Below are 21,388 nucleotides of genomic sequence, written 5' to 3'. Positions count from 1 at the left end.
TCACTGCCTATCACAGTTTCGGAGGCCATGGAATGCCCAGGTGGCACAAACCCCCCCCAAATGACCCTGTTTTGGAAAGTAGACACCCCAAGCTATTTGCTGAGAGGGTGAGTATTTTGCAGACCTCGCTTTTTGTCACAAAGTTTTGAAAATTGAAAAAAGAAAAAAAAATGTTTCTTGTCTTTCTTCATTTTCAAAAACAAATGAAAGCTGAAAAATACTCACCATGCCTCTCAGCAAATAGCTTGGGGTGTCTACTTTCCAAAATGGGGTCATTTGGGGGGGGGGGTTTGTGCTATCTTGGCATTTTATGGCCTTCGAAACTGTGATAGGTAGTGAGGAGTGAATCAAAAATTTACGCCCTTAGAAATCCTGAAGGCGGTGATTGGTTTTCGGGGGCCCCGTATGCAGCTAAGCTCCCAAAAAGTCCCACACATGTGGTATCCCCGTACTCAGGAGAAGCAGCAGAATGTATTTTGGGGTGTAATTCCACATATGCCCACGGTATGTTTAAGCAATATATTATTTAGTGACAACTTTGTGCAAAAAAAAAAAAATGGTCACTTTCCCGCAACTTGTGTCAAAATATAAAATATTCCATGGACTCAACATGCCTCTCGGCAAATAGCTTGGGATGTCTACTTTCCAAAATGGGGTCATTTGGGGAGGTTTTGTGCCATCTGGGCATTTTATGGCCTTCAAAACTGTGATAGGTAGTGAGGATTGATATCAAAACTTTACGCCCTTAGAAATCCTGAAGGCGGTGCTTTGTTTTAGGGGCCCCGTGCGCGGCTAGGCTCCCAAAAAGTCCCACACATGTGGTATCCCTGTACTCAGGAGAATCAGTAAAATGTATTTTAGGGTGCAATTCCACATATTCCCATGGCCTGCGTGAGCAATATATCATTTAATGACAACTTTGTGCAAAAAAAAAAATGGTCACTTTTCCGCAACTTGTGTCAAAATATAAAATATTCCATGGACTCAACATGCCTCTCAGCAAATAGCTTGGGGTGTCTACTTTCCAAAATGGGGTCATTGGGGGGGGGGGGGGTTGTGCCATCTTGGCATTTTATGGCCTTCAAAACTGTGATAGGTAGTGAGGAGTGAAATCAAAAATTTACACCTTTAGAAATCCTGAAGGCGGAGCTTGGTTTCGGGGCCCCGTACGCGGCTAGGCACCCAAAAAGTCCCACACATGTGGTATCCCCGTACTCAGGAGAAGCAGCAGAATGTATTTTGGGGTGTGATTCCACATATGCCCATTGCATGTTTGAGCAATATATCATTTAGTGACAACTTTGTACAAAAAAAAACAAAAATTGTCACTTTCCCGCAACTTGTGTCAAAATATAAAATATTCCATGGACTCAACATGCCTCTCAGCAAATATTTTGGGGTGTCTACTTTCCAAAATGGGGTCATTTGGGGGAGTTTTGTGCCATCTTGGGATTTTATGGCCTTCAAAACTGTGATAGGTAGTGAGGAGTGAAATCAAAACTTTACGCCCTTAGAAATCCTGAAGGCGGTGCTTTGTTTTAGGGGCCCCGTGCGCGGCTAGGCTCCCAAAAAGTCCCACACATGTGGTATCCCTGTACTCAGGAGAATCAGCAGAATGTATTTTGGGGTGCAATTCCACATATTCCCATGGCACACAGGGAATTGTGTTATGACAGACTGTTTGCCTAAAATCCGACCGTTAGTACGCTCCTTCAGACAATTGTTGTCCAACTTTCTGCCAACAAATGTTGGATGGCAGGCTAGTAAACTTCCGTAAGAGACAATGGTCTGTTGTCAGATTTTTGTATCGTGTGTGCACAAGTCCGTCACACAAAAGTCCAAAGTACAAACACACATGCTCAGAATCATTGCTCACCAAACACGACATTAGCAGAAGGTGCCCAAAGGGTGGCGCTCAAGAGCAGAAATTCCACGTAGTATGTCACTACGTTCATGTTTGTTGGCCAACAATTGTGTGCCGTTAGTATGCAAGACAAGTTCCTGGCACACGCCCTTCGGACAAAAGTCTGACGCTCTGTTGGCCAACAATCTGAACGTGTGTACGAGGCTTTAGACTGCAGAAGGGATAGACAGGGTGCCTTCTACATGGGAAAAGGGGGCAGAAAACAGGTCGGCTTAAAACTATTTGCACGTCACTGTATATAGATTTTAAACTCAAGAAAAGTGAGGTTTCAGTCATGGAAAGTTTGTTCAAATTGCAATAGGTTATGGTGTATAAGTCATACTATTTTTTACTATACACTTTCTTCATATAAAGTATTTCATTTACAGCAGTGCCTCTCAACATTATTAACGCATATTTATTAGGTGACAATTGGGTCTTCTAATCCCAAATGCTTTCTGTGGATTGGTTATTTATTGCCTGTACCCTCTCATTATGTTTACATGTTTTTAATAGAGTATGTGTTTTAAATATCTAATCTACTTACCAATATTTAATTTGTACATTATTTGTTAGGCATTAAAACCTCTTAACTTAATCAATTTTACAAAAGAAACAGAAGAAGCCCCTGGTCTACATATACCACTATATGATAAACAGTGATTAATTACAGTTTATATATATTTGACAATTCAAATTTGTTTGATCTCTCTTCACAGCATTTTAGAAAAAAAAATACAAAGGTATGTCTTGTAATGGCTATACCCGGACCCTATTGCAAAACAACATGTATAAGTGTTTTACTATTATGTATAATTAAATTTGTTTGTTTAAACCATTCCTTTGGACAAAAATGATTCTGTAAATGTATTGACTGTTTTAGCTTTGAAATACACCTGCCATGGGAGTTGTGTGCTGCCCAAACTGACTTTTTTCTAATAAAAATGCTAGTCCTGCATCTGTCATACTAAAATGTTGGCTTCAATACTCCCTGAGACACTGACCCTGAAAAGTATAGATTAAAAAATGCAACATTTATCTGACTTTTACTTTCACAGGGCTCTTTCACACGGGGGATCCGTATGTCCGTTTTTCATCCTTCCGTTTTTGGATGAAAAACGGACATACATGTATCCCTATGGAGCGTCGGATGTCAGCTTTGACATGTCTGCTGACATCCGACCCGCTCCGATCCGAAAAGTGTAACGGAGGAAAACCCTACTTTTCCATCCATTTTCGGATCGGGTGACGACGGACTCTACGGTCCATCATCATTCAATCCTCCATAGGGGAGAGCGGCGCTCTGACAGGTCCGTCGCTGCACAGTGTGCAGCGACGGACCTGTCATTTTCCTGCTCAGCGGGGATCCACGGAGCGATCCCCGCTGAGCAAGCAGGTGTTCACGGGGCGGATCATCACTAATCCGCCCCATGTGAAAGAGCCCTTATGCTTTTTCTTGATCCTAGAAGTAATGAAGCAATTTTCTGAAGGAGGTCAGCGGTGGTAGCCCACATGTTTCTCTCAGTATAGCTTCAAAGTTTAGCTTAATTAAGTGCTTTGCAGTGATTAAATGAAGGCTCATTTAATAATAATAGGAAAAAGTAAAGTAACACAGGCCATACAATTTTTGTTTTTGATTGCTCTAAAGCGGGGTCTCAAACGGGTGGCTCTCCAGCTGTTGCGAAACTACAAGTCCCATCGACCCTGTGGGAGTCATGCTTGTAACTGTCAGCCTTGCAATGCCTCATGGGACTTGTATTTTCGCATCAGCTGGAGGGCCGCCAGTTTAAGACCCCTGCTCTAAAAGCAGGAAAGATGTCATTTGATTGGCTGCAAAGGGCTTTTGTCCCTCAGTGCTCTCTGCCATGTCCTATTACATGAGCTTGATTATGTATTTTCTAAATTTTGAAAGTTGAAAAAAATGTTTTTAGTGGGTTCAAAAACCGTTTTACATTTGCTACATTAAGTTCAAATAGTTCAAACTTGTATTAAACAGCAAATATTTCCTAAAGCAAACGTGGAGAAGCATTTATAAAAAAAAAAAAAAAAAACAACAAAAAATAAACCACAGAAAAGCTCAACCTGTTTATAATGCAGTATTGGATTCTCAGTTTTCCATCACATTGTTTTAGCACCTTAATATGCATTTGGCATTAAAACCCTAATTAATATAACAATCTGAGGTCTAAATCCAAAATTATCTGTTTAGCTTTGAAATACATTTTGGGGTGTCTCGTAAGAATTATATTCACTTGGAAATTTTAATAATAAATGTAACCATATACAGAGTAATTCATTCATGCATACATTCGGGTATTTAGCTATCCGTTGCTTTGATTTAAGCTTTAGGCTGTGTAGACATTTTTTTGTGTGCATGTTGATTAACTTTTATATTCAGTTCATTATGTAAATAAAGAAATAAAATAATAGCCTTCTAATAGTCCTTAAATACCTACCCACAAAGCTATCATGGGTTCTTCTTTGGGTTATTGTCAGGCATTTCTTCCATAAGGCCCCTTTCACACGGACGGATAGAATGGTGCTTTTAGCTGCGGATTTTCTAATTTTCTACCGCAGCTAAAAGCACACAATGCTTTCCTATGGCCCCTTTCACACACTGCGTTTAGCTGCGAATTAGATACATGCAGTTCTGTGCGGATAGAAAAAATAGAATTGCCTGTGTCCAGGAACGATTTAGCTCAGCTATCCGCACATAAGCGCAGGTAATCGCAGTGCACTGTGTCAGCTGCGGATAACAGCGCCAAGCTGCTCATCGGGAAAGGAAAAATTATTTTTCCTTTCCCGATGAGCGACAAGCATGGGGATCCGACTCGGATCCCTGCCAATGCCCGGCACTGTTTGGTATGAATCTTGAGGGGGAACTCCACACCAATTTAAAATAAAAAAACGGCATGGGTTCCCCCCCAGGGGCATACCAGGCCCTTAGGTCTTGTACGGATTTTAAGAGGAACCCCTACGCCGAAAAAAACGGCGTGGGGTCTCCCCCAAATCCATACCAGACCCTTATCCGAGCACGCAGCCTGGTCGGTCAGGAAAGGGGGTGGGGACGGGCGAGCGCCCCCCCTCCTGAGCCGTACCAGGCCGCATGCCCTCTACATGGGGGGTGGGTGCTTTGGGGGAGGGGGCGCCCTGCGGCCCCCACCCCAAAGCACCTTGTCCCCATGTTGATGGGGACAAGGGCCTCTTCCCGACAACCCTGACCGTTGGCTGTCGGGGTCTACGGGCGGGGGGCTTATCGGAATCCAGGAGCCCCCTTTTATAAGGGGGCCCCCAGATCCTGGCCCCCCACCCTATGTGAATGAGTATGGGGTACATGGTACCCCTACCCATTCACCTAGGGAAAAAGTGTCAATAAAAAAAAACACTACATGGATCTTTAAAGTAATTTATTAGACAGCTCCGGGGGTCTTCTTCCGGCTTCGGGGGTCTTCTTGCGACTTCGGGGGTCTCTCCGGTTCTTCTCCGCACTCTCTGGGTCTTCTGCCGGGCTCCTCCGCTATCTTCTGCTCTTTTGCCGCTCTTTTGCTATAGCGGAGGAGCCCGGTCTGCTGCCTTCTGCCTTCTGCCTTCTTCCCTCTTCTCTTCTTCTCTTCTTCTGATGTTGACACGACGCTCTCTCCGGCTGGAATGCACTCTGGGCGCTCCGCTCTGACTTATATAGGCGGTGACCCAGCCCCCTTATGCCGTCACAGTCCCTGGGCATGCTGGGACTGTGACGGCATAAGGGGGCGTAGTCATCAGGTGATGACCACGCCCCCTAAAACGTCACAGTCCCAGCATGCCCAGGGACTGTGACGGCATAAGGGGGCGGGGTCACCGCCTATATAAGTCAGAGCGGAGCGCCCAGAGTGCATTCCAGCCGGAGAGGGTCGTGTCAACATCAGGAGAAGAAAAGAGGGAAGAAGGCAGAAGGCAGCAGACCGGGCTCCTCCGCTATAGCAAAAGAGCAGAAGATAGCAGAGGAGCCCGGCAGAAGACCCGGAGAGCGCGGAGAAGAACCGGGGAGACCCCCGAAGCCGGAAGAAGAAGGGCCCCGGAGCTGTCTAATAAATTACTTTCAAGATCAACATGGGGACAAGGTGCTTTGGAGTGGGGGGCCGCAGGGCGCCCCCTCCCCAAAGCACCCACCCCCCATGTTGAGGGCATGCGGCCTGGTACGGCTCAGGAGGGGGGGGCGCTCGCCCGTCCCCACCCCCTTTCCTGACCGACCAGGCTGCGTGCTCGGATAAGGGCCTGGTATGGATTCTGGGGGGGACCCCACACCGTTTTTTCGGCGTAGGGGTTCCTCTTAAAATTCGTACCAGACCTAAGGGCCCGGTATGCCCCTGGGGGGGAACCCACGCCGGTTTTTTATGTCGGGTTGCCATGGAAATGGCAAACCGCAGCCAAACGCGACCGCAGCTAATCGCACTGTGCAGATGCAGCTGATCGCAGTTCCTGGAGTCTTGAACTCCACAGGAAAAAAATCATGCTTTTAACTGCGGCAGAATAGCCGTCCGTGTGAAAGGCGCCTTACAGTAATATGGTTTGTATGGTTAAGTAATCTATGATATAAAATGTTTAATGTTGTCAACAAGCCTTTGTGTTAAACATGTTAAAAATGTTATTTTCCAAACGTCATTCTTTTTAGATCTGCAGCTTCCATTAATAATACCCGGTGACCCTACCATAAAGGTCCATATGCAGAGACTTCCTGTTATGAAGTGGTAGTGCTCCCTCTCTGTCTCCCATTTGTCCTCTTGCATTACCAACCTTTTCACATGGACTTTAAGCTGAGTCTACAAGTTGCCATTTCAGCCTATATTAAACAGGCATGGACCATTGTTGTTTCCATCAGAAAGCCTATCCTGAGAAATGTCATGCAGCCATTTTTATATTTACCAAGAGTATGGTTCCCCAGTGGGGTGGGACTTTAAATGCTCAAAAGAGTACTTGTAATTTTTTGTTAAAATGTGTATATTTTATTTAGATTCAGTGAAAGTGAATACGCAAAACAGTAATAAAATTACACATTGCAGAGTGAACATAAAATATGATATATTGGAACTTGTTCTTTATGCAGAGATCACATATATCGTCCATTGTGCAGCCATTGTTAGAGTACATACATGAGGTCGGCAATTGGCTGCAAGAGATCAGTAGCATTGAAATGCAACAAAGGATGAAAAGAGGTGAAAAAAAGGCAATTGTTTATGTTTACAGTGGCAATTGTTTACAGTCATTTAGCAAACTAAATGCCTTTTGTTGAGATATACATTTACTTTAAAAACAGGAAACTGCCGATTTGACACGCCTCTTATTGATCCAACATATTGAAATTGCAAGCCCTTGAAACAGGACAGGTTTCATTTTCAGGTTTCATGTAATTACAGTATCTGTACCATCACGTAAGCAATAGACTGGAAAAGGGACCCTGTCAATTTGACATTCTTGTGTGTAAAAAAAAAAAAAAAAAAAACAGAACAGATAAACATCTGCTTAATTTACAGCAGTTGAATGAATCAAGTGCTATTTTGGAATATTTAAATACCCTTGAGTGTAATTAAGTTAAACTACAATAAGATATAAAATACACAAATTAAAGGATAAGTTCACCTTTATAGAAAAAAATAAAAAACGCATATATTTTATGCAGATAAAACTTGCATTTATAATTTTATATTATGCAGGAGCCTGAAAAGCATTGCACCCATGATCTGTAGATCATAGCTGCAATGTGGTTTTCTGTAGACATGTGTTCCGGCTTTCAGCCCATACCTCTGTATGAGCTTTCTGTTTGAAACCTGGGGGATATGCCAGTGGATTACAAGAGTGCTCACCAGTGCCCGCGTAGCCCATTGAAACCACAAATCCATCTGCAGCTGTGGCAGACGGTACTTCTAGTGTATTCATTCACAGGAATCTGTGAATGAATGACATGACTGTGTGGGCAGAGTAACGCTATTTTTAAACTGTGACTGTGGGTGCTGCAAGAAGAACCCATGTCCACTGTCACAGGGAGAGGGAGCAGGAGCTGGAACATGTTAAATGTTCCCCCCTAAATATGTGTGAAGCATGTAACAAGTTCCAAAGGTGAACGTAGCCTTTAATGCAGTTCTGTTATCAATAATACATCATTATATGATTTTCTTTTTTGTAAAAGCAAGCAGTGTAATTGCTTGAATTTGACTTAGTATCAGCCTCCTGCAGTCCCTGTACAGCAAAGCTGAGTTAGGGATGGGAGTAGCAGCAAACTTAGCCAATGGGTTTGGCTGCATTGCAAAGAGCATGCTGATAGGCGGGGGGCAAAGTGACATCAAGTGACATCAAGTTGAGCTCTGCTTTTACTGTACAGCCACCAGGGGCAGATCTAGAGTCTAGTCTCGGGAGGGGCAATACATTACAAATTAAACTTCACCAAAAGACTCGAGCGTCGCAGCTTGTGTAATCAAGCCCATTGTTAGCTAGATAGATGCATATGTTTTACAGCATAGGCAGAAATAGATTATAGTATAGCAATTGATAATATAATATAAGCAATATGATGATCAGCCAGGATTATCATAGGAGACTTTTGGGTAATTTGGATATACATTTTTCAGAACACCCCAGTTTTATTCTGAAAAATTATTTTAAAACTTGCCCCGCACCTGCAAGGAATGCCAATCCCTGGAAATGGAATCCTGTCAGACAGTGTCACTATTCTTCCCTCCTATGCGGCTGAGAGGAAGTGACCTATTAAATTGATGCCACTTCCTCTCAGTGCGGAGGAGGTAGGGAAGAATAGCTAGACCTGCCAAACACAGTGATGAAAGTGTTAAGGCCTGCCATGACAGTGGTAGCGGTGTAAACACTTTTATCAACTTCACGGGAGATCTTTGTGATCTCTCCATGGGTCTGCTGATGCGCAACAGTACAGTGCACCTCTCCATCCAGGACTCCTTCCCTCCGCCACACACCACGGCAAAACGAAGGGGGAAGGCTGCTACAGTGCACCACTCCCTCCGGGACTCATATGCCCCTACAGCCTCCCCTCTTAGTTTCGCCTTGGTGAGCTGGCGGTGGGAGGGAGTCTCAGAATTGGTAATATTTTCTAAGGGGGAGGGTTGCCCCATTTCGCCCCTCTGCCCCCGACAGCCACAATCTGGGGGTGAGGAAGTGGAGGCCTGTAATAGTTACTGGTTTGAAGCAGATAAAAGGTTTCTGCCCTGCCAGACAAGGCTGTGTGATGTAGCAAAGGTATGTAAATCACAGAAATGATCTGGATGGACTGTTGTCTTTATTTAACCTTATGTTACTAGAAATAAATGGACTTAAATACGAATCCTTTAGGCTAGAAAGGCCGCTCATTTTTATAAATTTGGTTTGATTTTGTTTGGGCAGCATGCAGGAAGTCTCTTAGTAAGTACCAAGTCATCTCCATGATTGAAATGGAGTCTCTACAATTAACTATACTTATATTTTCTGCTTTCATTAAACCTTAAATTTTTCAATGCAAATTATTTAGCAATCACGCTAATATAACAAAATAAATTTGTACTGGTCATCATGAAGGAGTAATAATTCATATACAACTCAAAATTTCATACTATGTTTTACTGGTGTATTGCTGGAAAATTAGTGAAATGGTACTTACAGTATATTTACATTTACTGTCTAGAAATAAAGAACAGTACTTTTTACAGAATGGTATATTAACATGTACACAGTAAATGTGCATTATGTGCATTTAGTGATTCGTTCAATGATCACACACTCTCTACACTGTGTGTAGAGAGATTTTCGTGGAAAAGTCAAGTCAATAATAAAATTACAAGAGTTTTGGTGTGCAAAAAAAGTACTTAGACTATGAGTGGTGTTAAAAATTACTTTCCATGAAGTCTCTACTGAGGAGACCAGGAAAAGAGCCATTTCAGGAGGTGAAGATGACTCATTAGGGTCGATTAACCACTTCAGCCCCGGAAGGATTTGCCTCCTTAATGACCAGGCCATTTTTTGCGATACGGCACTGCTTCGATTTAACTGACAATTGCGCAGTCGTGCGAAGTTGTACCAAAACAAAATTGACGTCCCTTTTTACCCACAAATAGAGCTTTCTTTTGGTGGTATTTGATCACCTCTGCGGTTTTTATTTTTTGCACTATAAACAACAAAAGACTGAGAATTTTGAAAAAAATAAAAATTTCTGCTATAATACATATACAAAAAAAAAATATAAAAAAACAAATGTATTCATTCTTTTAGGCCGATATATATTCTTCCACATATTTCTGGTAAAAAAATCACAATAGGCGTATATTGATTCGTTTGCGCAAAGTTATCGCGTCTACAAACTACGGGATAGATTTAGGAACTTTTATTTATTTTGTTTTATTGTTTTTACTGGTAATGGCGGCGATCTGAGATTTTTAGTGGGACTGCGAAATTTCGGCGTACAAATCTGACCCCAAATGACACTTTTTGGTGACCAGTGACATTATTACATTGATCAGTGCTATAAAAATGCACTGATCGGCTGGATGGCGGGGAGGAGCTGACGCCCAAGATGGCCGCTCAGTGAATCTGAGTGTCTGACACGCTGACAAGCTACGGAGAAAAGCTGCTAGTGATGCTGTGATATGGAGAAGAATAAACAGCTGTTTTAAATGCTCAAATACCTATATTCAACCCTGGTCACACAGCACCATCGGGGGATTGCTTAGCCTGAAGTTCGTGAAACAAGTAAGAACGAAAAGCTCTATAACCAGCAAGCAAGTAGGGGAGATCGTAAGTCCAAGAGAAACAGTGATACCTGTGGAGATTCCTGTGAAGTGCCGAGCGGGGGATCGGATTGACACCACGTGCTAGCGCGGGGCCGGCTGGGAGCCTTGACGGATCTGCACACACAGTCGGCGGGCTCGGCGGGGACGGACCACTGGCTGGACGCGCTCCGTGGTGGGGATCGAGGATCTCGGAACGGCAGTGTTCAGGAGGACCGTGTGTGTCTCCCCTAAAGGTTTCAGTTTCACTTCTCTCCTGTCTAAAACACCAGCTGGGAAATCCTTATCACACAGGAGAGTCGCTACAGGACACTGGTAAGACAAGCAATTCTGCTATACTCCAGGCTTGTTCCAGGACTCGCTAAAACCATAGAGACATATATTTAGAACTGGATGGTATACAATAGCCCCTAGTAGGGGAAAAGGAGGGGGAGAGAGGAGTTAAGAAAGATCAAGAAAAATATCCTATATGGATCAAGACGAAAATAATGTTTGATCTTCTTTTTTTCTTTTCTCTTTCTGGAAAGATTACTGTTATAAATACTTGAGATTTGTTCTGGTAGCAGTGGTTAGCATATGCTTGAGGTGTTAAAAACCCATGACTCTCTACCTAAAGGGTTAATAATAGTAATAGGATAAGATCGCTCTCTGCATCCTATATTCATTCAGAAATAAAGGGGCTAACTATTTTCCATACATATAAACACCCCTCCCGAAAATTGGAAATAGGAATAAATAAAAATAGAGATAAAACACCCCTCTAAAAATATGGCACCGAAGAAAGGAAATAAAACACCACAGCTACAGAAAAATAAGAAAGATAAGGCGGAGAACAAAAATAAAAACCCCACAGGGGCACAAACCACACAAATCTCGGATATAAAAGAGATTTTTCAACAATTACTACTGCAATCTCCCCAAGCAATACAAACCCTACATACATCACAGGATATCTCTAATATTGAAGTAGCATCGGTTACATCTAGAACATCTGGAGAAATGCAAGTACAGCATCCCAGAAATAGCTCACTGATAGATACAACAGGATCAATAAGTGAGCCAAAAGTAATGGACAAAGAGAATTGGGATATGAGAAAATATATTCAATCCCTCCCTACTAGGGAAGATATGGACCAATATGTGCATAGACTGGAGAATTCATATAAAGCAGAGATCCAGGAGCTGAAAGAATCCACTAAAGCCACTCAAGAAAAGACTACTAGATTAGACACAAAAGTTTCACAAACGGAACAGGTACTAAAGAAAATAATGAATAGTGTGCAAAAACAAGAAACTCAAATTAATCAAATAATAAATAGTCTTGATGAGCAAGAAAATAGAAGCAGAAGATCTAATATTAGAATTAAAGGATTAAAGGAAGATGTGAAGGCTAATGAGTTAATACCTACACTGCAAAAGATCTTTCAAGAGTTAACACAAGGGATAGAAGCCAATGAACTAATAATTGACCGAGCGCATAGGATATCAGGAATGAGAAAGCAAGATCCTAGTAAACCACGGGACGTTATTTGTAAACTACATTACGTTCATATCAAAGATAGAATTATGTCTGCTGCTCGTCAAAAGGACGCTATCCAGTATGAGGGTGTCCCAATCCAACTCTTTCAAGATTTGTCAAAATTTACATTAGATCGTAGAAGGGCATTAAAACCCCTAGTGGAGCAGTTGAGGAAAAACAATCTACAATACAGATGGAAATTCCCATTCCAACTTCAAGTGCAAAAAGAGGGTCTAAATGTAATATTCAGGGACTTGGAGGATCTTCCGCAGTTTCTCTCAACTCTCAATCTAATGGAAATAGAAATACCGGACTGGCCGGTCTCATACATGAAAGTATTTAAATAATCTTGATGGTGTATGACTGAAGGGATGACTATGGGGGGGTGGGGGAGCGAGGGAGGTCTCTTTTTTTTTTTTTTTTTTTTTTGTGTTTCTATCTATAGAATATATTAAGCCGATTAGATTCATCAGTATAAGGATAATTTTACAGTAAAATAAACAGAGGTTTTCCCCCCTTTTTTTTTTTTTTTTTACACCTATTATAGACACTTTTTGGTAGAGTTAAACATAATGTTATGTGGTGCTGTTTGTCAGTATTATATAGCATTATTTAGATTACACTGGATATTTATACTTGATACTTAATGCACTACATATCACATATTATTCACCATGGGGTATTAGGGGGAGGATGGGATATACGGTGTTTTTAGAGGAATGTGGATGTATAATATGCTAGGAATAAGGATCACTAAAAAGTCAAATGTAACACTACTGGTTTAAAGATAACTTTCTGCTATAAAGATTAAATATTGTTAAGTGTTTGGATGTAGAATTAGAGGGTGGGTCTTTTTTTTTTTTTTTTTCTCCCCGCTTAATGGCATTATAAACAGAGTAAGCAGAAGGGTTTAAATATAATTTTATGTAATGTAGTGTCTCTTAATATGTTTATTTTTTATATAAATGATGCACTATTGTTTCAGGTATTTGGAAAGATTATGCTCTTAATATCAAACATAGATAGAAAATTCTGTTTCTGGGGGTTTTTTTTTTTTTTTTCTTTTTTTTTTTTTTACGGGGTTTAAATTGCTACTTTTATAAGGACTATGGATATTTTTAATAAAAATTTTTTTTTTTTTGTGTGTGTATGGGGTGTAAGTTGTTACTTTTATAATGGCTATGGATATTTTTAGAATGGTTTAAACACAAAGGCATAATACGTATTGTTTTAATTAAGTTTATATTTTGTTTTTGTATGAAGGTAACACTTTTACTTCATAGTAATGGAAAGGGTATGCACTAAATATCACAATTTGTATAAGATTGTGAGCACTGCGGTAATTTTTTTTTTTTTTTTATTTTTTATGGGGTTTAAATTGCTATTTTTATAAGAACTATGGATATTTTTAATATAATTTTTTTTTTTTTTTTGTGTGTGTATGGGGTTTAAGTTGTTACTTTTATAATGGCTATGGATAGAGTATGCACTAAATAGCATAATTTGCATAATATTGTGAGCACTGGGGTTTTTTTTTTTTTTTTTTTCTTTTTGGGACAGTAGGATTTTTTCGCTCTTCTTATTTACTTATAGGTTATAATAAAAGTTACTGGGGGTTGGGTGGGAGGGATGGGTTATCGTCACTATACTTCAATGGCGAGTAGGTTTATATTATGGTATGAATAATATCACTAAAGCTCTCTTTATTATAAAGATAGGATACAGATAAATGTAATAAGAGGCAATAGGTGGGTGGGTTTTTTTTTTTTTTTCTCCCTTCTTCTCTCTCTCTTCTTACCCCCCCCCCTCTTTGGCATCTCCTGCGTCCTCTTCGGTGCTCAGGATCGGGCCTGCGGAAGGAGGGGAGAGATAAGAGAGTGGAAATAATCCGTGATGTTGTTAGGTATTTTGAGATATTAAAGAATTAAAACAGGAAGTATTATAGTAAATGTATAAATTTTTTTTTTTTAGCATGTGGACACGGACTGGGCGGCAGTAATTGGTCGTCAGGGTCGGAACCCCCCATATTAGGGAACTTACATATTTGTAAGACAGACTGTTTTACAGTCATTAGGTTGCGAGTCGGGTAGTGTGTGTTGTGTGTGGAAGTGGGTTATATCTCCCTTTTTCCTCCCCCCCCCCTTTTCTTTTTTTTTTTTTTTTTTTTTTTTTTTTTTTTTTTACAATGAAAATATGCTCATACAATATCAGAGGTCTCAATTCAGCGGTAAAGCGGGCTCAGGTACTATACTCTCTCCATAGACAGAAGGTGGGTGTTGTCTTCTTCCGAGCGGACCATATCCCCAATCTCCAAAATAGATATTATACTACTTGGTTTCATGACTCTTTTAGATACTCTAAATCAAAGGGTGTGTCTATTGCAATCCATAAAACAATTCCATATCAATTGCTCGAAAAGTGGTGCAATAAAGACGGGAGATTAATTCTCCTTAAACTAAATATATATGGTAAAAAATATACTTTTGTTAACATATACTTACCTAATCAAAATCAGCTCAAAGTAGGACTTCAAATGATCAAGGAATCTATGGAAAAGGCAGAAGGAATAATAATAATAGGTGGTGACTTCAATTTTGTTATGGACAGAAATATGGATACCACAGCACCATCAACGGTACAGACCAGTAAAGATAAAATTAGGTTTAAAGAAATGTTGGTACAATGCCAGCTGGTGGACATTTGGAGGGAAATGCATCCAATGGAGAAAGATTTTACGTTTCTCTCAAAAGTCCACGGATCATATCACAGATTAGACTTCTTCCTAATAAACTAGAAGGGGGTAGAGGTTTCTGCCTCAACTGAGATAGGTACTTCTATATGGTCTGACCACGCGCCTATATTTTTGGTAATAGACACACTTAAGGGTGAGAATAATAAAGGAACTTGGAGACTTAATGACAACTTGATGTATAATGAAGCATGTGTAAAAGAGATAAGAAAGGCGATAACGGACTTTTCAAAGGACCATATCGGAGATAATACATCTCTACCGATCCAATGGGAGGCATTAAAATGTGTTATTAGAGGACTTTTCATAAAACATGGGGCCAGATTAAAAAAAATTAAAAATAGTAGAATAACCCAATTAATGAAGGAAATATCGATTGTCGAATTACAACATAAAATTAACTTAACAAGGGAAACCCTAATGGAATTAACAGAACTTAAAACAGAGCTACAAACATTGTTAAATGAGAGGACACTACAAATCAGGGATAATAATCGCTCCCTATATTATCAACAGGGTAATAAACCAGGTAAACTACTAGCAAGGGCCCTAAAAAATAGGAGTAATATATTGCCCATAGTTAAAATTAAGACATATTCGGGGGATATGAGATATGACCCAAAAGGTATTATGAAAGAGTTCCAGACATTCTACACGAAATTATATAATCTACCTAAGCATAATGCCAATAAAGATCCAGAATGCCATCAACAAAGTATACAGCAATATATAAAGGATACAGCACTCCCTAAGTTAACAATAGAAGAAATAGCACAGTTAGAGGAAGAATTCTCCGTAGAAGAAATACAGAAAGTAATTAACTCTTTAACCCCAGGGAAAAGTCCAGGTCCAGATGGCTTCTCCCCACGGTTCTATAAAATATTTAAGGAAGAACTTACACCAATAATGAAGCGGACCTTTAATGCAGTTTCTACAACAGTACCTTTTGGTGCACAAGGTATGCAAGCCTTTATCGCTCTAGTACCAAAATCGGATAAGGATCACACCTTGTGCAGTAACTATAGACCAATCTCTTTAACGAACATTGATCTCAGAATATACTCCAAGATTATTGCTAATAGATTCTCCCCCTTGATACCTAGGTATATACACCTAGACCAGGTGGGGTTTGTGAAAGGCAGAGACAACACTTTGAAAACACTTACACTGTTGGAATATGTCCAGAGGGGCTCCATCCCATCCTGTTTAGTGGCAATAGATGCCGAAAAAGCGTTTGACAGGGTGGGATGGAGCTTCCTTAAAGAGACATTGACGCAGTGGGGAGTGGGCTCTGTAATGCTGGATAAAATCATGGCCCTTTACCAACATCCAACGGCTAAGATTCGGGTGAACGGGGGCCTATCGGAAGAAATATGTATATCAAATGGAACTAGGCAGGGATGCCCACTATCTCCAATCTTATATATACTTGTAATGGAACACTTATTAAGAGCGATTAGAGGTAATAAAGACATACAAGGAATAAAGGTGGGAGAAATAGAGTATAAGATGTCTGTATATGCAGACGATATCTTGCTGTATATTACAAATCCTCTGATAACACTACCTAATTTGATAGCAGAATTTGATCGTTTCGGTACGTTAAGTAATTTTAAAGTGAACTACAGCAAATCAGAAATAATGAATATCAATATGCCAAAGAGCATGGTAGAGCTGCTTAAGAAAAACTTCTCCTTTAAATGGCAAGAATGGGCCATTAAATACCTCGGCGTACTCATCCCCAACGATTTGAAGAAACTAGAGAATCTTAATTATGTCCCAATGATGCACAAAATTACGAAAACTCTCCAGCAATATGATAAAGGCACCTTTTCTTGGATGGGTAGGATAAATGTTATAAAAATGGATATACTCCCTAAAATATTATATGTCCTGCAAACAATCCCTATATTCCCGGCTTCAAACATCTTGAATAGGCTCCGTAGGATAATTGGGCAATTTATATGGGCTGGAAAGACGCCTAGAATCAGTAGAAGAGTTTTAAATAAACCCAAAGAACAAGGGGGCCTTACCCTCCCTGATATAGCAATGTACCTTAAAGCAATAATGGTTACCAGAATAGTAGACTGGTTTCATAATGGTAACAATAAGCAATGGGTCAGTTTAGAAGAAGAGATAACAGGTTTAAAATTGAAATCTCTGCCATGGATTAAAAAGGAACTAAGACCGCTGGAAGGACATATGCCGCTCTTAGTAGTCTCGACAATGAAAGCCTGGGATACAATGTTAAAAAAGGGACATGGTTCAACCTTTAGGGGGCCTATGACCCCATTATTTAGTAACCCAGAATTCCCACTCACTAGGGAAGCTAAGTCATTTCTTAAATGGAAAAGGGATCAAGCCACTAGAATAGTGGAAACAATGGAGGGGGGAAAAATTCTCCCACTAGAAAATATGGGAGAAGAACATAAAAATAAATGGATGCTGCATGGCTTACTCCATGGATACATTTTGTCCTTAACAAAAGAAGCCGCTTTGGATAGACCCTTAACCTTATTAGAAAAAATTCTTACTCAATCAGAGAGACCGACACATGTCTTATCAAAGATATATAGGATCCTGAATACTGAAGGTCAAAACCAAGATATACCCTACACTAAGAAATGGGAAAGAGAACTAGGTATGGAGTTTCCTAAGAATAAATGGGATAAAGCTATTACAATAACTCATAAATTATCATTATCTATTAAACATCAAGAAAGGAACTATAAGATCTTAGCCAGATGGTATAAATGCCCTGTGGATCTACATAAGATAAGCACGATCAATAATGAGGAATGTTGGAGATGTCATACAGCTCGAGGCACAATGTCTCATATATGGTATTACTGTCCCAAAATACAGCCATTCTGGCAAAAAATCTTTGAAATCTACAGAGATATGACTGGTAAAGATCTTTACCCAGATGTACAAATAGCGATCTTGTCTATGATACCGGGCTCTTTGAAAAACATAAAGAAAGGTATATTAAAATATTTCTTGACAGCAGCACGTACTTGCATAGCCAGAAAATGGAAAAAGACAAATATGCCCTCTATGATGGAATGGGAGAGTGAGATGGCGGAGATGCGTGCCATGGAGGAGAGAAAGGTAATAGAGGAGGGTCTGAGTAATCATTCAGCTAATGCATGGTCTAGATGGACAGAGTATAGTACCTCTTCACAATTGCTCAGAGAAGGAGAGATGGTAAGAGACGCTGAATAAGACATATTATGATAGGGTTAAACTTTTCCCCTATTTTTCCTTTTCCTTTTTTTTTTTTTTTTTTCTCTTTGGAGAGTGTATGGTCTGTGTGTTGGGGGGAGGGGAGGGAATATTGTTTAGAATACACATTTCCATTGTATGCTAAAAGTTAAGTGTCAGAGACCCAGATCATATAATATAATGTTAAATGTAACTGTATAGTTAGATGTGTATGAGGTTTGTTTGTTTTGTACAAAATTCTTTTGTAAAACTGTTTTGGATAAATAAAGATTTTGAAAAAAAAAAAAAAAAAATGCACTGATCAATGTAAAAATGACACTGGCAGGGAAGGGGTTAACACTAGGGGGCGATTAAGGGGTTAAGTGTGTTCCCTGGGTGTGTTCTAACTGTAGGGAGGATGGGCTCACTGGGAAATGACAGTGATCACTGTTCCCAATCATGTCATTAGGCAGAACGGGTGATCGCCTTGTTTACATAGACAGTTCCCCGTTCTGCCTCTGTACACAGCGATCACGGGTGGCCGGTGGACATCGAGTCCGCGGGACCGGCGAGCACGCCGGCGGCATTGGCACGCGCTTGCCCGCTATCCTCCTTGCACATATTGACATACACCTACGGCGGTTTGCTCAGGAGAGCAGGCCTGACGCAGTATAATGACGGCAGCTGGTCGGAAAGAGGTTAAGGCAAATATACTATATTTGTAGTGTAGTCTGTTTATTTTGTAAGGGAATTTTCACTTTGCAAGGGAATGCTCTTTTTTGTTTATAAAATAAGGTGAAGCTCTGCTCATTTCTATCATGTGCAAGCAAAAATTAACATGCAAGCAAAAATCCTGCATTTTCTAAGTAAGGCGCAGTTCACACTGCTGCGATGGCAAAGTCATACGACTTTGCCCTGCGACTTTATTGCAACTTGGATGTTATTTAGGAGCCTGTACAAGGGCTGAAATCGCACCCAAGTTGGACCAGTAGTGCAGGAAACTTTTCTAAAGTCAGAGCAACTTGTATAGCATCAGTTAGGACGACTCTCATAGGGGAACATTGCATTTGACACGTGATCCAACTTGGGGTCTTAAAAGTTGGATGCCATGTCGCAGCAGTGTGAACCGAGCCTGAGTATGCTAAGTGGAAATTGTGAGCAAAGCGAACAGCCTATCTGTCTTTAGTAAATCAACAAATACCAATTTGTGAGAAATTGAGACTTTTGGTAGTAAAGCGTTGTACACTATTTCACTTTTTGTTTTTGTGAATTGAACATATTGATGTAAAAACTATCATATAAAAGTAAAGATATGTAAAATAAGTCGCACAGCTTAGTAAATTATTCAGCTGTCCTGCTTCCTGAATCTTTGGTGTGGTTTCCAGCAAAATGTGCCTTGCAAAGCTATTGATGGTGATGAGTATAAAGCAGCCTAAAACGCAGAAGCATCTAAAATCACCTCACAACAAACAAAAATCCTTTGATGTGAATAGAGCTATACTGTAAATGGACTTTGTCTTGGATATTCTTTCACATGCTACCCACTACTTTAATATTTGTGATAAACGTATCTTTTCATTTCTTATGTAGCAGTGCTTTTTGTGTACTTGTGTTTTTCAAAAGTTGCTAAGTCCATAAGGGCATAAATAACACCTGCTGATTCTAATTAAGCTCAAATTTTACTGACTTTTGATAAACTTACAACAGTAAATTCCTCCCCAAGAAACCCGGAAGACGTAAACGAAAAAAAAATGTAAAAAGGAGGATGTTGATAAATGTAAAAAATGTGATGATGTGGAATGTTTAAAAAAAGAATACGATAGCTGTCAACAAACCTTACGAGTTTCTCTGCAGGGCTGCACAGACAGCTTTAGGTTTCTGCAAGACATGTGTGCATGTGCTGTGTATAAGTAGTGGGGTAGACACAAAAACAGCAAATGCAGAAAGTTTAGGATAAATAATGAGAACCGCCAGACCAAACATATTATCCAAAGCAAAGTTGTGATGTGTGCGTTGTCCACAGAAAAACTAAAAGCTAAATTTTCTTTTCATAATGGTGGAAATAATGTAATGTAGAGGGGCAGTCACGTTTTATACTAGTTTTAAAGAATCCTTCAGCTTATAGTAAAGCTGTATTTGATTTGATATATTGTATTTTCTTTGCTTGTAAAGCTTTTAATGGGAATCTATACCTAAAGTTTTATTAAAGCTGATCTCCAGATTTCGATGAACTTTTTTATTTTATTTTATTTTTTCTATGAATGAATAAAAAGCTCCCTCTGGCTGAGTAGTGCTCAGCCTGACTCGATTTTGTCCGGGAATGAGACAAAAAGGTATCAATCTGCTGCTGGAACATAGAGTTGTATACTGTATGTACTGTAGCTGAGGTTACCTACAGTTTGTATAGTGCTTCCAGCTGCTGCATCTGTTAGTGAAGGAAATAGTTAGTTTGAACCACCTTGGTCCAAACGAACTATTTAAAGCTAAATGAAACCTGGGGATCAGCTTTAATTTTGTATACAAATTTAATTGGCTAAATATAGACAACCTTCCCAAGTGTGTTGATGGACATTTAGGCCACCCATTTGGTTGCCATTAGGAAAGTGCAGGGCTTTGATGGACGCAGGTCAATTGTCAGTGTTTGCATAATAATGTGCCAGTGCTTTATAAATCAGACATTTTCAAACTTTCAATATTCAAGGCTAGAGGAGCACACATATTAAGGCTCTATGAACACTGGGCTTAAAAATAAACACCACTACTCTTGGCAAAAAAAAATAACACTTATAAAGATCATTTTTGTACATATGTTTAGGAGCATTTAGTGCTTTTTTTGCCGGAGGACCTGATGTCCGACAGCCACCCCCAATCGTTCCTGTAAGGGGCAGAACGGCGGCCTGCCTATGTAAACAGGGCAGATCGCCGTTCTGACAGGGGAGAAGATAGAGATCTTGTGTTCCAGCTAAGCTGGAACACAGATCTCTGTCTTCACCCAGTCAGAGCAACCCCCGCACAGTTAGCAAGCACCAGCTAGGCACACAGTTAACCCTTTGATCACCCCTTATGTTAACCCCTTGCCTGTCAGTGTCATTAGTACAGTAACAGTGCATATTTTTAGCACTGATCATTGTATTAGTGTCACTGATCCTCAAAAAAGTGTCAGTTAGGTGTCTGATTTGTTGCGGCCCCGCTAAAAATCGCTGATCGGCACCATTACTAGTAAAAAATATAAATAAATAAAAACGCCATAAAAA

Source organism: Aquarana catesbeiana, linkage group LG02, assembly GCF_042186555.1.
Source record: "Aquarana catesbeiana isolate 2022-GZ linkage group LG02, ASM4218655v1, whole genome shotgun sequence".
Classification (NCBI taxonomy): Eukaryota; Metazoa; Chordata; class Amphibia; order Anura; family Ranidae; genus Aquarana; species Aquarana catesbeiana.
The sequence above is the reverse complement of the archived record's forward strand: the minus strand, read 5'-3'. Positions refer to the sequence as shown.